Source organism: Medicago sativa, chromosome 6 (assembly GCF_051527215.1).
Source record: "Medicago sativa cultivar Bolivia chromosome 6, Bolivia_mono, whole genome shotgun sequence".
Taxonomy (NCBI): domain Eukaryota; kingdom Viridiplantae; phylum Streptophyta; class Magnoliopsida; order Fabales; family Fabaceae; genus Medicago; species Medicago sativa.
In genome coordinates, this window is record NC_140754.1 from 54,696,550 (window position 1) to 54,711,981 (window position 15,432).

The following is a 15,432-nucleotide window of genomic DNA, read 5'->3' on the forward strand; positions in this document are numbered from 1 at the left end:
GAATAAAAGTGATATACAAGGATCACCATGGCGTTATAATTCAAGAAAATGCTATTGTTGCTGCAGCTCAATTGTCTAGTCGATACATAGTTGGTATGTTGACAAAAGAACATACCAGCTAAGTATCGACTAGACAATTGAGTTGCAGCAACAATAGCATTGTCTTGAATTATAACACCATGTTGATCTTCGTATATCTCTTTTATACTATGAAGCATACTAATGGTATTTGAAACACTAGGTTCAACCACATCAATCTGTACAAACCTCCTCTCAAATGCTACATCTTTTTCAACATACTTCATGTTTTCTTCAATTGTTGTTCGTTAATGCATCTAAGATATCCACCACGATCAAGCATTGGCTTGAGAAGATTAGTAGCATCCATCGACCCTTCAATTCTACCAGCACCAAGAACAAGATGGATTTCATTGATGAAAAAAATTACCCTTCCTTCAGCTTCTTCCACTTCTTTCAAAACTTCCTTCAACCTCTCTTCAAAATCTCCCCTGCTCTTAGCACCAACAACTAATGCACCCATATCTAAAGCAAATATCCTTGCATTAGCAAGATTTTCAAGATTTGTTTTACCATTTTCAAGATCTTTTTTTACCTATACCTATCCTTTTAGCCAACCTTCATTTTCAAGAGTAGTTTGTCCAACACCTGGATCTCCTACAAGAATAGGATTGTTCTTATTCCTTTTTGATAAAATCACTACAAGCCATTCTATCTCTTGATCACGTCCAATAACAGGGTCAAGCTTCCCTGCTCGTTCAACCAAATTGCTACCATATTTTTTGAAAACTTGAAAATTTGTATCACCAAAAGCACTGTCAACTTTCTTCCCTTCTTTACGATAAAGTTTTTCAACTTCTGATTTTACCCTAGAAACAACAACATGAGCTTCAAAGCTTTTGTACATGTTGGCAGATGTTCTCTTGAAGACTCAAAATACCGATGTTCGCCTAAACTGTTTTGGTTCATTATTGATTTTTTATTTCAATATTGTTGTTGGTTGAAGAGAATGCTTGTAATTCTAATGCAATTTTCGGATGTGTAGAATATGTATGTACATCATCTACCACCTGTTGAACACATCGATTGCTTCATAGTGATTGGTTCTTCATAAAGGGAAAAGGTATGTTCTATTACATATTAGTTAATTAAAACAATCAAGATAAAGACTTTAAGATATATGTTTTTACACAAATAATTTTGCACGATATTAAAAATCTCATAAAATTGAAATTGATTGCAATCATACTTTGTTCTATACATGTTTTATGTGTATTTTTGTATTGATAAAGTTAAAAGCTAGTTTGGCTTTGACCAAAACAACAATTAAGCCTAAATTTTATTTCTATGTATATTTTATTACTTCTATACATGTTTTATGTGTATTTTTGTATTGATAAAGTTAAAAGCTAGTTTGGCTTTGACCAAAACAACAATTAAGCCTAAATTTTATTTCTATGTATATTTTATTACTTCATGTTAATAAAGAAGCCTAAATTGAGAAAGATAGAGAGAAGAAGAAGAAGAAGAAAAGCAACTATTATGCAAATTGAGAGAGGAGAAGAAAAAGAAAAGAACGATCTTGTGGTGTAACTGTAATGCCGTGAACTTGAAAAGAGGAAAACACCCCACCTTAACAATTAAATTGAATTAATCACAGCCATTAATTATAATTAAAATGAATGGTCATGATTTGGACTAAGTGTTTAGACTTACTCTTGGAGTCAATGGATCCCCACTCATAAAATATATACCACCTAGGTCCCCCTAAAAAAAACCACCTAGGGATTATTATTTAAAAATAAATAAAACCACTTAGGGATTTTTAGTAATTTTGTGCACTAGAGATAGGGTTTAGTGGTAGCTTAACCTAATAAGCTTTTCAATACAAGAGAATAAGAGAATTGAAAAACCTTATTTGAGTTTTTACACTAATCAAACTCTTGCGGCTTCTCACTTCTACTGACCCACACCCTCTCACTCTGATCAGAACGTAACGAGTTGCACCTAACTTGATCGAAACAGTTCATTTGAGAAGCAAGCTATCTGATTTATTTAGTCGTAAGTTTCATTAATTCTAATTCTTTCTCAGGCTTTTACAAAAAGATATTCACTTAAACCACGATTCTTTTTGGGTAGGTAAATTGTTCTTTCTTTGGAATTCAAATATTAGCTTCCTGAATTACAACATTTATTTCTTGAATTATTTGTTATATTATAATTGATGATTTTTTTGCTTTTTTAATACCCAGAACTGTAGCGGTGGATCTGAAGATTTAACTTACCTCGTTTATAACATGGTTACATTCCATCTATTTTCTTTTAAATTATTGTGATAATTATTATTTGTACTACTGACTAACTATGATAATTATAACACTAGTACTTTCCAGAAATCTGTTTTTGAAATTTCTTTTAAATTATTGTGATAATTATTATTTGTACTACTGACTAACTATGATAATTATAACACTAGTACTTTCCAGAAATCTGTTTTTGAAATTTAGTTCTAATTAACTAAAATTTTGTTGTTTGGTTGATTAATGATTGAGAACATTCATAAATTATTGCAACCTTATAGATTTGATGCAGGCCAATCCGGAGGGTAAATATCCTAAAAGGTGTGGATTTTGGAGTAAGACTAAGGCTTTGTTTGGGAGTTTGAAGGGGAGGGGAGGGGAGGGTTTTGAAAAAAGGAAGGAGCAAGTGGAAGAAATAGAAGACATTGGGAGGAGAGGGCTTTGGAGGTTAATGTTTTACTCATAATAAAAAATCCCCCTCATTTGGGGGAACTCAAAAATTGTATTGGGGGAGGGTTTTGGGGGGTTAGGGAGGGTTTATATGAATTTTTCAAATTCAATCTATGTTGTTATAATATTCTTAAAATTAAAAGTATATTAATCATAAGTATTAGTTTATGATTCTCTAAAAAACTGTTCTTTCAAAAAATGTGAATTTTTTGTCCATTTTTCTATATATTTCCAACCCCCCAAAGCCCTCCCCTCTCTTCCCCTCCAAACTCCCAAACAAAGCCTAAGAGACGTGTGTTGGAGGCCAGGTGAAATGTGATTCTAGCAGCAAGCATATCTCTGATTTGTTACAAATTTTACCGAAATCACGACAATTAGTAAATGAAATCTTCACTTGCAATATTAATGAGCAACTCTTTTGAATTGGAATTTATCTAACTCAAGATTTTGTTTTACTTCACTTAGTCTAGTTCATTTCTGTATAATTTATTCAAATATTTATACCTTTACCTCTAGACAAAAGTATTTTAGCACACTATTGACATTTGATAAAATACTTAAAATGGATGAAAACTGTATAGATTTTGATTCCAGTTGGATCATATAATCCTTAAACAGTAATTTGATTAGTTTTCTTCAGCGACTGTTAGTTGTCCATTTCGAGCTGGCCTCTGGAATCAAGGGTGCTGTTATCAAAGCTCTCATCGTTGAACGTGTAAGTCTGAAATTCAGAAAGAGTTTTGCTTAGGAAGTCTATACATCATGAGGTTTGTTGTATTTAATTTTATCATTTTCTTCCATCAGAAGTCAATCTACTTGTTTATTGAGATAGTGATTTTGCATGTTAGGACTGTTAACCATGTAAAAAAGTATGCTACCCTGAACCTCAACCTCAAGAAATACTGAATTTCACGTCAAAATGGTCGATGCTGACAATAACATTACTGCTGCTTTCAGGAAAGAGACGAGACATTCAGATACTAGAGTTATTAATGATATTGTAAAAAATTATTCTCATATATTTAAATGTTGTTGTTGCTTGATTTATTGCCTCAAAAGTTGACGGTCTTGAATTATATAGATGATTCAAAAAGAGACCATGTTCAAGAGCGACTCCTAGACCAAGATTTTGATGTCAATTTGACCTTTCATTCATTTAGAAGATTCCTTGGCGTTTGACTCTTAATGGAAGAGAGTTTCAATTTTCAATTTTCCATCTGACATAGGATGTTTCTTTATGACGTGATTTCATCCAACATTTTCTTGCAGAATTTGCATCTTCACAGGTTGAAAGTGATTTATGTTTCCTTGAGCCCAATACTTTCAAATCCTTCATGAGGCTATCTAAAGCCTTGCTATGTTTGTTGCTATCTAATGCTTCAAGGTATCTTTGTTTTCTTATTTCAAAGTATATTTTGAATGAGTGATTAATGTCTTCAACTTTAATGAATTCAAAGAGACACTTTTCAACCTCATCCAACTTTCCTTTAATTGTCATGTCCTCAAAATGCTTGTAGTTGAAGCACAATCCACTTTCATACTCAAGTGTGTGCTATATTTGCCTTAAACCTTCTTGATAAAAAAAACTGTCAAACTAAGAACAAATACTCCTTGTAGAAGGTAAACATTTTGATAATAATACTTTCTCAATAAGTATTAAAGTATATGCCATTAGCCAAAATCAAAAGTATACTATTTGAAACTCGCTATATTATCTATTAATACAGTTTTGAAAATTGTTAGTGAATTATACTTTAGTAGTAGGCAAGTAATTGTTATCAAGACTTGTAATAACATGAGAGCTTGTGTTCTCAATGTTATAGCTTTTTATGAGGAAGGCTTAAGAAAAGCATCACGCATGCTTGAGCGTGAAAATATGTTGTACTTAAAAGGATTTTATGGATGTGATACTTAAAGACAAGTGGGATGAGGTTGAAAAGTATCTTTCTAGATTTGCAAAAGTTAAAGACAATGATATAAAATGAATTTTGAAATATGAAAACAAAAATACCTTGAAGCATTAGACAAAAACAATCATAGCAAAGCTTTATATATCCTCTTCAATATCAGAAAGTTTTGGTTCAAGTAAATATTTAATTAATTTGCTCAATTTTTGGTAGATAGCTGTAACAGAAACATGAATCACTTTCAACATATGAGGAGGCTGATAATTATTATTTTTATTGTTAACAATTAGGACAAATACTTACAATTATAGCACTGTATTACTTTCCAAATGCATAATTTTTGTAGTTAGTTCTAATTAACTAAAATTTGGTTGTTGATTGATTTATGAGAGCTTTCTTAAATTATGGCATCCTTATGTATTTGATGTAGGTCAATCTGAGAGAGTAACTAGAAGCTTCACTTGCTATATCCTTGTGTTTTATTATAAATTTCATTGAAACCACGGCAATCAAGAAATGGAAGCCTCACTTGCTATATTATTGAGAAACTGTTTTAAATTGGAATTTATCTTACTCAAGATTTTGTTTTATTTTACTTCACTTTGTCTAATTAATTGCCGTATAATTAATCAAGGATTTTACCTTTCTACCTTTAGGCTGTAATATTTTAGCGCACAATTAATATTTTCTCTAATACTTCAACATGATATAGAGATAGAGATTTATCACACTATCAATATTTGCATAATTACATTTGCATAAAATGGGGGAAATCATTTAATTTTCGATTGGATCATATGCCCCTTTGAGCTAGCCTGTGGAAGCAAGATAGTAGCCATCAAAGTTGTCAAGGATGAATGTGTAAATTGAGATCCGTGGAGAGTTTTCTTAGAAAGTCTACATTATGAGGTTTGTTGTATTAAATTTTCTCCATTTTTACTATCAGAAGTGTGTCTCATTTTTATTGTGAGGGATTTTAACCATGTAAAAAGTTATACTACATTACCACTACTTCATCGTCAAGGAATATTGGGCTTTCTGTCAAACTAGTCCATTTTGATAAGAAATTTATATGTTTCTTTTAGGAAAGGAAAATATGACTCAGTTACATGGAATATGGAAATTAGGAATGCATCAATTTCTTACTTTAGAGGTTTTAATGAGGTTGTAGAAAATAATTCTCGTATTTCAACAATGTTCCTTGATTTATTGCCACGAAAGTAGATGTTTCTGATTAATAGAGTTGATTCATGAAACAGGATATTGACCCTGCCAATATTATCTTTCATTTACAAGATGCCTTAGCCTCTGCCTTTAATGCTAAAGAATTTCAATTTTCCATTTATCATAGTATGTTTATGTATGACTTCCTTAATATCATCAACCACTTTCTTTTTTGCAGAAAACGCATCTTGATATGTTAAAAGTGATATATACTCACTTATATTGTCAATTGTCAAAAGCTACGTCAGTTTTTTAAATAATTATGCATTCCTTGAGCCAAATACTTTCAAATCCTTCATGAAGATATCTAAAGCCTTTCTATGATCGTTTTTGTTTGTTCAAGGTATTTTTGTTTTCTTAGTTCAAAGTATATTTTGATTCAGTGATCAACGTTTTCAACTTTTATGAATCGAAAATGATGCTTTTTAACCTCACTTGACTTATCTCTAATTACCATGTCCTAAAAATGCTTGTAGTTGAAGTACACCCTGTCTTCACGCTAATGCGTGTGTGATGTTTCGAGTTGTTAGATATCTTGATAACAATAACGAGGAATAAAGTATATTTCACTAACCAATATCGAAAGTGCATTACCTGAAACACATTGTATTATCTGATAATACAATTTTTTTACATTGGTTAGTGAAATAAATTTTAATTCTCTGATTATTTGTTATCTAGGTGTCTAACCTCTCCAAAGAGCTCGTGTTCTTAGTGTACAATTTCTGATAAGAAGGGTTTAAATAAAACATCACACACGCTTGACATGAAAGCAAGTTGTACTTCAACTACAAGAACTTAGAGACATGATACTTAAACGCAAATGAGACGAGGTTGAAAAATATCTTTTTGTTTAACAACAGTTGAAGACAATAATTACTCATTCAAAATATACTTTGAAATAAGAAAACAAAAATACCTTGGAGTACAAGACAATCAATAGCAAAGCCTTAGATATTCTCATGAAGATATGAAAATTTTGGCTCATGGGTTGTTGGACTTTTTAAAGAACTACAAGTTTTGACAGTTAGCAATATCGAGGAACATTCATCACTTTCAAAATATCAAAATTCAAATTGTGCAAGACAAAAAGTGATGGATAATATTTAGGAAGTGATTAAAAACATTTTATGCTAGATGGAAAATGGAAATTCCTTGCCAATAAGGGCAGAGGCCGACATCTTCTAATTGAAAGTTCAAATTAACAACATCAAAATCTTGATCAATAACTGCTCTGGAACATGGTTTATTTATGAATCATCTCTTAAATAAATCAAGGAACAACTTTGAAATATAGTATTATTTTCTACATCGGTATCACGAAAAAAAAAGGACCATACTACCATAGTACAATGCCTTTCTGCACCGTGTAAATACTATGCAGCCCTGTGCACAAACTATTTCTCAAAAAAAAATAAATTATATTTAGGAATTAATTGTTATTCAGCTACATTAGTTGTCAGTATTAGGATAGTGCAGATACGTGTTTGTGATAGGATGTTTGGTAGTGTGATAATGCAGCCTTTGGAGTGGACATGATGATCAGAAGATGCACTTACATAGAAATGTGGAATATAATTTGAGAAGATGAATTATATACATATCATGGATCAACTAGATTGTGAACTTGGAATACTAAGTACTTTTTTGCTTATCTACCGGAGGGAGTATGTACTTGTAACCTTGAATCCAACAATGTCTATAGGGAAATCTCCCTTGCAACAATCCAGATGATTTAGGTGAACTTGATAATGTGTTTTTGTGGGTGAACTGTTTGGATTGCCCATTTTTTGTTTACTGTCTATTTTCCGTTATGTTATCTACTTATTTCTGATCTTTCCTTTCTTGCTATGGTTATGGGAATTGGATTACTTTGTCTGTGTTCGAACATATGATTTGTACATTTTGAAAGATGACTTCTAAAACTAATTCAGGATCCTAGCAAAATATAAATTGTTGTGCTTTAGGATATTTAGATTTCTTCAATATGGGATTGGCTTTCGTCTATAATGGTAAGGTTGCTATTGATTTCAGTATTCTCCTCCTTGAAGGTGCAAAACTCTGGAGCATAAGTGCATATAAAGACATACTTTTTGTCTATTCCCGTGTGCAACCGTGAAAACTAATATATCCATTTAAAAGGTTACCAATTTCCCAACCAACAAATGTTTTTTCATATTCACCGGTTAGAGATCAAACCACAACTTTCATTGTTGGAACACTCAAATGAAGAGAAAATCAGATTTCTGCAAAAACCAAAGGGAACATCAAGACAAATCTAATACTATCAATTATTTGATGTTAGTACCTGAATGGTCTTTCACTATATGCTTTTTCGATTGAAATATCATTTTGCTTCCACAAAGCGTCTTAATTATTTATTTATTTTATTTGGTGATTATGGGCCTTGAACAGTAAGCATTGATTGAGTTTGTATGGGATGGACAAACCTTTGAGATTAATAAGTTGAGGTAGGCTTATAAGAGGAGGTACAAACATTTTAGTTTTTCATTTTGATAGTTTCAAGAGTTTGGATGACATTTTTGAACGGGAGTATCTTTGTATTTTCAATTAAAAAGTCTCACAAAATTCACTTCAAAAAATAATCCATCAAATTTTTATCAGAAAATCTCGTAAATTTTTTCATACAAAAAGACATTTTATAAGTTGTAAGACATTTTCCACGTTGAAATCTTCAAGAAAGACATGTGTCGTGTTCAAGAAACTGTGTCTTTTGTTTGAATCAAGAAGAGGATATGTTTTTTTTTTTTACGTATTGTGAGCAGAGTTTGATGGAATGCAGCAAGTCTGATGCTGTTAATACAACACTGACTGGTTTCATACAGTGGAGCATGTGATTTTTTGTGTTCTCGACAGAGGATGCAACTACAGTAGTCAAACAATGATGCTGATTTGAAGCATTTGGCAGAACCGAAACATCATGATCTGGAATGAAAAATACTTGTTTGTCCACGAGATTTGATGCTTGGTGCAAAGGTGTTGGCAAGAGTGGAAAGTGACGCATGCTCACGTAAGCATATAAATTGTACAGGCATAGCGGACGACAAAATGCCTATTGAGTATGTGTGCAACCTTGATGCGAGTTTCAACAAGCAGATGGGAATTACAGACTTTGGTTGCAGTAACAATTAATGATAGTGTTTAAAGTAACAATACTTGGACATAAACTATTATGTTCACTACACCATTTGTTGTCTCTAGCAACACTTTTTTAGGCAACGTGTAAAAATTGTCCCCTAAAAGTTGCTAAGGCAACGATTTTTGGCTATTGCCAAAAATATTTTTGCAACCCCTGATAAACGTCCCCTAAAATACTTTTGGGGACGTTTTTGGAGCGTTACTCTATTATTTCTTTGGTAACAATCACGAATTGTCCCCTTAAATACTTCTAGGGACGTTTTTAAAGTGTCACAATATTATTTCTCTGGCCATATTTGATAATTGTCCCCTTAAATACTTCTGGGGACAATTTTAGATTGTTACTTTAATTTTAACAAAATGCTACATTCCTTCAATGTTGCATTAGATTCACAACATCGACATTTTGGTGGCAATCTTCTCTCTAAACTTGTTTATCTAAAACCAAATCTTTCCTCCAAACATTATTAAAAAAAAATAACCTAACATATAATATATGGATAATTAATAATGTATATATCCATAATTGAAATTATAAAACATTCAGCCAAAAATTTCTATCCCCTTCAGCTGTATCTATATCTATACTCTATATCTATGCTATATATATATATATATATAAAGAAAACACAACCTTTCAGCATTTTTGGATTGAATTTTTTCTTCCAAAAATGCCCTTAATTTTCAATACATGTAACAAATAGATAAGAATAAATTTAAATATTAAAAAAATGCAACAAACACGATATATATATATATATATATATATATATATATATATATATATATATATATATCTGGTTTTTTTTCCTTTATCATTTAAAAAGTGTTTTAAACTAGATGAGTACATTTATAGTTTCGTTTTCATTATCCCAATTATAACCTTAAACAATTTTTTCTATAAAAAAAAAAGAATTTAGATTATATTTATTTGTTATATTGTTGGTGTCATTTAAATAAATAATACAGAAAAATTGGGCTCAAAAGTGCTGAAAGATGTTTTTTTTTCTTTATATATAGTATAGATTATCTTTTTCCTGTCACTTTCTTTATTATTTATATCAGGCGAAATTATACAGTTCGTCCATTAATTTAAACATTTTTTTCCTTTATATTTTTCTTTTCCTGATTTAGTCATTTATGTGAATAAATGTGAACAAAAAATTCATCAAACTCATAATAATGTTCACATTACTCGTAAATTTATTATTATAAAAATTGTTGATCTTCCCACTTTACACTTTACTCACTCTTAAAAAAAAGTATGATTGAGAAAAAATACAAGTATGAATTTAGTTATCAAATAAAATATAAGTATATATTTAATCAAAAAAAAAAAGTATGCTCGTACACAAAAAAAAAAATACAAAGTAGTTTGGTAAAATTATTAAAAAGAAAGTAAAAATACCTCACCACACATTTCTCTCTCCTAGTTTCTACCCACCACCACACATTTCTCTCTCCTAAAGTGAGAAAAGGAATTGATTCATCTCTTTCTCTCTCGTTTCATCACCGGCATCACCAACATTTCAAGCATGGTCTGACCACTGTATCATCGGATCGTAGAAAAGGAGACACATTTTGAGATCTCCATCAAGAGATCTATCTATTGATTCCATCAGTTTTTCAAGAAGACTAACTTCTTGTCGCGTTTGACTCCTCCCCTCCGCCGCGGTAACGTCGTTTCCTATCACCTCTCGTCATTTGTTTATTTTCATCTTTTACGTTCTTCCTTATCTGTGCTGAATTTCTTCGTTCTCTACATATAACAGTTTGATTCGGAAGTATTTTGTACGGAATCACCGCACCGGAACTCTGCAGCTGCAATGGCGTTCTCTCCTTCAGGCTTCAAAGGGCAAGTCTTCTATTCTTATATTTTGCTAAATTTATGCTTCAATCCTAAATCCCCAATTTATTTATTTGTTTAAATCCCTAGCATCCATCTTTCTTCTTAGTCTGAAAATTACTTGTTTTTTTTTAGATCCATGATTGTTATTTAGATCCATTAATGTCTTGATTTTGTATAAATTTTGTATTTGCTCTGCAGTGTTTCAAAATAAAAATAAAAGGTTCCAATTTTAATTTGAAGATATAAATGTATACTTCCCTATAAATCCGAAAATCACTCATTGTTGGGCATATATTGAGGTTTTGTGTTGTTTAGATTCATGTGCTTTAGGTGCTTTTTATGTTTGGTTGCATGTACTAAGTTGTTTGTATCTCCAATGATGGTGTGAAACCCCTGTTACCATTTTAAAAACTGCTTAAGGCTTCACTATGAAGTTGCCCCTCTTGTTAAAATAAAGTTATTAAAATCATTAATTTGTATGTTATTAGAAGTTTAACATCTTTGAAATTGAAAGACAATGCATAACTACTATACAGTATACACAACATCAGTTTAGAAGTTTAGTGATATAAAGCTTAATGGAGTATGATAATGTCTCTAAAAATCATGATATTAGTGGTTTTGGGTTGCTTGCTAACTATTTTTTTTTTTTTTTTGGGATTCAGACAATAGTGTGACTTATTAGAATCATGCATGTCCCTTACTTGAAATTCGATTTAGATCATTCTCGAACTATGTGTCAGATGTATGTAAAATAAAAATGAAATAGATCTATTGGCTGAGTTCATTTGTACAACGTAAGTTTTGTTATTTGAGTTATGTATATTATATTAAATTATTTCTAATATCTTTTGATGAATTTTGACTAAATTTAGAAACACCAAAAGGCAAAGGAACTCAGCAAGAAAGAGTTCAAAAGGTTGGTGGCAATTTGGACAAAGATGCAATCACAGAAAGCCAAACTCTCGCAACCTCAAGCAATCAAAGATCATGCACATGTTGACAAAGAAGTTGTACATCAAAAGTTTTGTTATTTGAGTTATGTATATTACTTTAAAATAATTGCTAATATCTTTTGACTATATTTAGAAACACAAGAGAGAAGAACTCATGGGAAAGCTACAATCAATGGACTGAATGAGAAACTACATGCAAATAATAGAGTTCAAAAGGTTGATTTCATATTCGACAGCCGCATTGCTACAAAGCAAACGGAGAAGCCTAGGATTTTGCAACCACAAGCTAAGAAGGTTTTTTCACATGGAAACACAGATTTTGCTCAAGGTAATTAATATCTTTGCATATACTTTAAATTTTCCTAATCTTTATATGACATTCTTTTGATGAGAAATTACATTGAAACTAGGATTGCGGAAAAAAAGAACTCATGAGAATCTACTAGACAACAATAGAGACAAAATTCATAAGGTGGATAAAGCAGTTGCAAGGAAGATACTTATTCCTTCCAAAATAGAGAAACTGTTAATATATGCAAAAAAGTTGTTATTAGTGATATCACTTAGAATGTAGGCAAGAGCCTGAAACTGTTAAGTTGTGTGTGTAGGGTCTGAATCAGAGCTGTGCGAATTTATGATTATGTTGTTTTGCTGAATTGTTTAAGATGTGTGTGCAGGGTCCGATTCTGTTTGTGTTGCAGAATTTTATGCATATATTTTGTTTTGCATGTTAATATATATGCAAAAAGTTGTTGGTAGTGATATCACCTGGAATGTAGACAAGTGCCTGAAATTGTTAACTTCCGTGTGTAGGGTTTAAACTAGAGTTGTGCGAACTTATGATTATGTTGTTTGGCTGAATTGTTTAAGATGCGTTTCCGAGGTGGGATTTTGATTCTGTTGTAGAATTTTGTGCATAAATTTTGTTTCTGCAATTTATGGTGTTTGTGCAAACTTGTGATTTATTTTTTTGCATTTTGTGTTGTTTTCTCTGCTGCATAACATGACACAAGTTGCAGAAACTTAAAAATGGGCTTGTAATGATAGAATAAGGAAGGGAAATATGTAAAACAAATTTCCTATTTGCGGTTATGTTGACTGTGTTTTACTTGTTGTTTTGGTTTTTATTTATGCGAGGTATAACACTTGAAACAACAATATCTATGGTTGATGTATTTTGTTGTTCTTATGCAGCAAGGTAACAATGAAGATGTTGAAAAGGATGGCATAGATAGGAATTTCAAGAGGAAGACGTATATGATGAATTTCTTGAGGATAATATAGGTGATGAATTTCAGGAGGATGATATAGACGATGAATTTTAGGAGGATGACCTAGATGATGAATTTCAAGAGGATGCCATTGGTGATGAATTTGAAGTGGACGATTTGGATGATGAATTCCAAGACAAACTTGAATGAGTTGGATGATGTTTTATTTTGGATTGTAGTTGAAACCATTAAACTTTACTGAACTATGGTTTTGTTATTTTGATAGCTCATACTTCAAAGCTTTAGACTTATTAAGTAATGTTCGACATTTTGATTACTATTATGTGTTGAATTAATGTTTGAACTATTTTATTGTATTACAACTTTTGTGGATGTACTGCTAACTTCGATCTTGTTTGAGTTATAATTGACAATTTTAATATTTCCTTTAAGCTATGGTTACATTTCTAAAATAATTGGAATATTGTAATATTTTATGAGGACACTCTAAAAATGTTGCATGTAAGCTATGGGGACGTTTTTATGTTTTCTTATAGATTCACATTTTAGGCAACGATTATTAACTGTAGCAACCTATGGCAACATTTAAAAACGTCCCCTCAGAATCACCAAAAGATCGTCCCCTATTCCTATGGTTTAGGCGACGTTTTGAAAAAGTGTGCCCAAAGATCATGAAAAAACGTCCCCATAGACTATAGGCGACGCTCGCATAGGAGACGCCTGGAAAACGTCCCCTATACTCTTAGGCAACGTTTTTCATAGTTCTGGCAACATTTTTCAATTGTTGTTATAAAGGATAAATGGTGTAGTGGTTTGTTTATAGGACTTGTTTGTTGTAGCTATGTCCTCGGTGTCTAAAATTGAAGAGAAAATGGTTGCACTCCTATTGCTATAAAGTATGAAACAATTGTCCATTTTCTCTTTGAAAATGATTAGAATTACTGTGCAAAAATACTTCTACATGAAATGCTTGCTAGAATGCACAATGCATTCTATTGTATGAACTTCTACATGTCAAACAAAATGCTAAATAATATGAACTTCTAACAATTGGTAATTCAATTTTTTAGAACGCACAATGCATTCTATTGTATTCTCATGATTCTAGTACTTTTTACAATTGCATAGATTATTTCTCTAGTAATTAATTATTTTTCTGTTAGTTTAATGATTTGTAATATCGATGTTTCGACGACTTAAAACACACAAATGATGCGTTGAAATAGTACTTAACCCCAGGTACTATGTTCGATTCCCACGGAAGGGAAGGCAAAAACACTACCATAGGGGGGGGGGGTAGTGATTAAGCTTGTGAGTAACAGTGCCGGGGGGTATAGTGCCTAGCCGGGACCCACCTGGGCTGTTACACCATTCCTACCTTAGCATCTTCTACAACCCATATCTTATAAGCTGCTCCCATCACCTTAATGGTAACATACTCCTCAATGAGACCCATTCTTTGAGTAGTAATCAGCACCCTAGCCACATCAAATTTCTGCCTCCCCACTATCTCCTCATCAAAATCAACAAAAGAGCCAAACAGATTCCCCATAGTTTTGAAAAAAGTTTCTTCCCAGACATGAAGGGGAACACCTCTCAACTGGAGCCACACAGAACGGCCTCTAGCTAAGATGTTTGGAGTCCTAGGCTTTACCTCCTTAAAAACTTTCTTCCACCCTCCTTTGAACTCATAGCTGCTTCCAACTCTCCCTCCTTAGATCCTCGAAGGAGAACCATGCCTTCCCCCATCGACCTAGCTGTGATCCCTTCCGAACCTTCCATAAAGATGGCTATTTGCAATCTGCTTGGGTCTGTTGAACCCACCAAAACTCCCACAAGGCTAGTCCGAAGCTCCTCCAAAATGTCCATAGAAGAAATAAAGTCCAGAACTAGTATCTCCCTTCTTGCTTCCTCCTCTGCATCTCCAGCAAAACCCATAGCTGCTTTGAAAGACTTACCCGCTTCTACTCGCGCCGGAGCCCTAGCTTTTCCTCCACCTGTCTCCACCGGTTGCACCCTGCTCTCCTCCTTAACAAAACGAGCCACATTTATCTTCAGTGTGTGGTTCCCCAACTTCGCTTCTGCCAGCCTCCCCTCCAGCTCCTTCACATCATCGACGTCTCGGAACTTGACGAAACCAAATCTGTTGCCCCATCTATCCACCTTCTTAGGGATAAAGACCACCTCAAACCTACCGAAAGTGGCAAAGAGCTTTCTCAGGTCAGTGTGCATAGCATCTTCAGGAAAATGAGTGAAGAAGAATGAGGTTGTTAAGTTGTCAAGGTGATTGTGGCGCCTAGGCTGCGAGCCATCCACCATGGTTCTCTCTCACTTTCT

The 15,432-nt window shown here is 32.6% G+C and overlaps 1 long non-coding RNA gene and 1 pseudogene across 1 annotated transcript; one reads left to right on the forward strand and one right to left on the reverse strand.

Annotated features, from left to right (window-relative positions):
- Positions 1–301: 301 nt before the first annotated feature.
- LOC146915728 (chaperone protein ClpB1 pseudogene) lies at positions 302–925 on the reverse strand (annotated as a pseudogene).
- A 10,857-nt stretch (positions 926–11,782) lies between these two features.
- On the forward strand, positions 11,783–13,514 carry LOC146915729 (uncharacterized). Its single transcript, XR_015014727.1, has 3 exons — positions 11,783–11,917; positions 11,997–12,191; positions 13,058–13,514. It is a non-coding gene; the product is annotated as an uncharacterized LOC146915729 (long non-coding RNA).
- Positions 13,515–15,432: the final 1,918 nt, after the last annotated feature.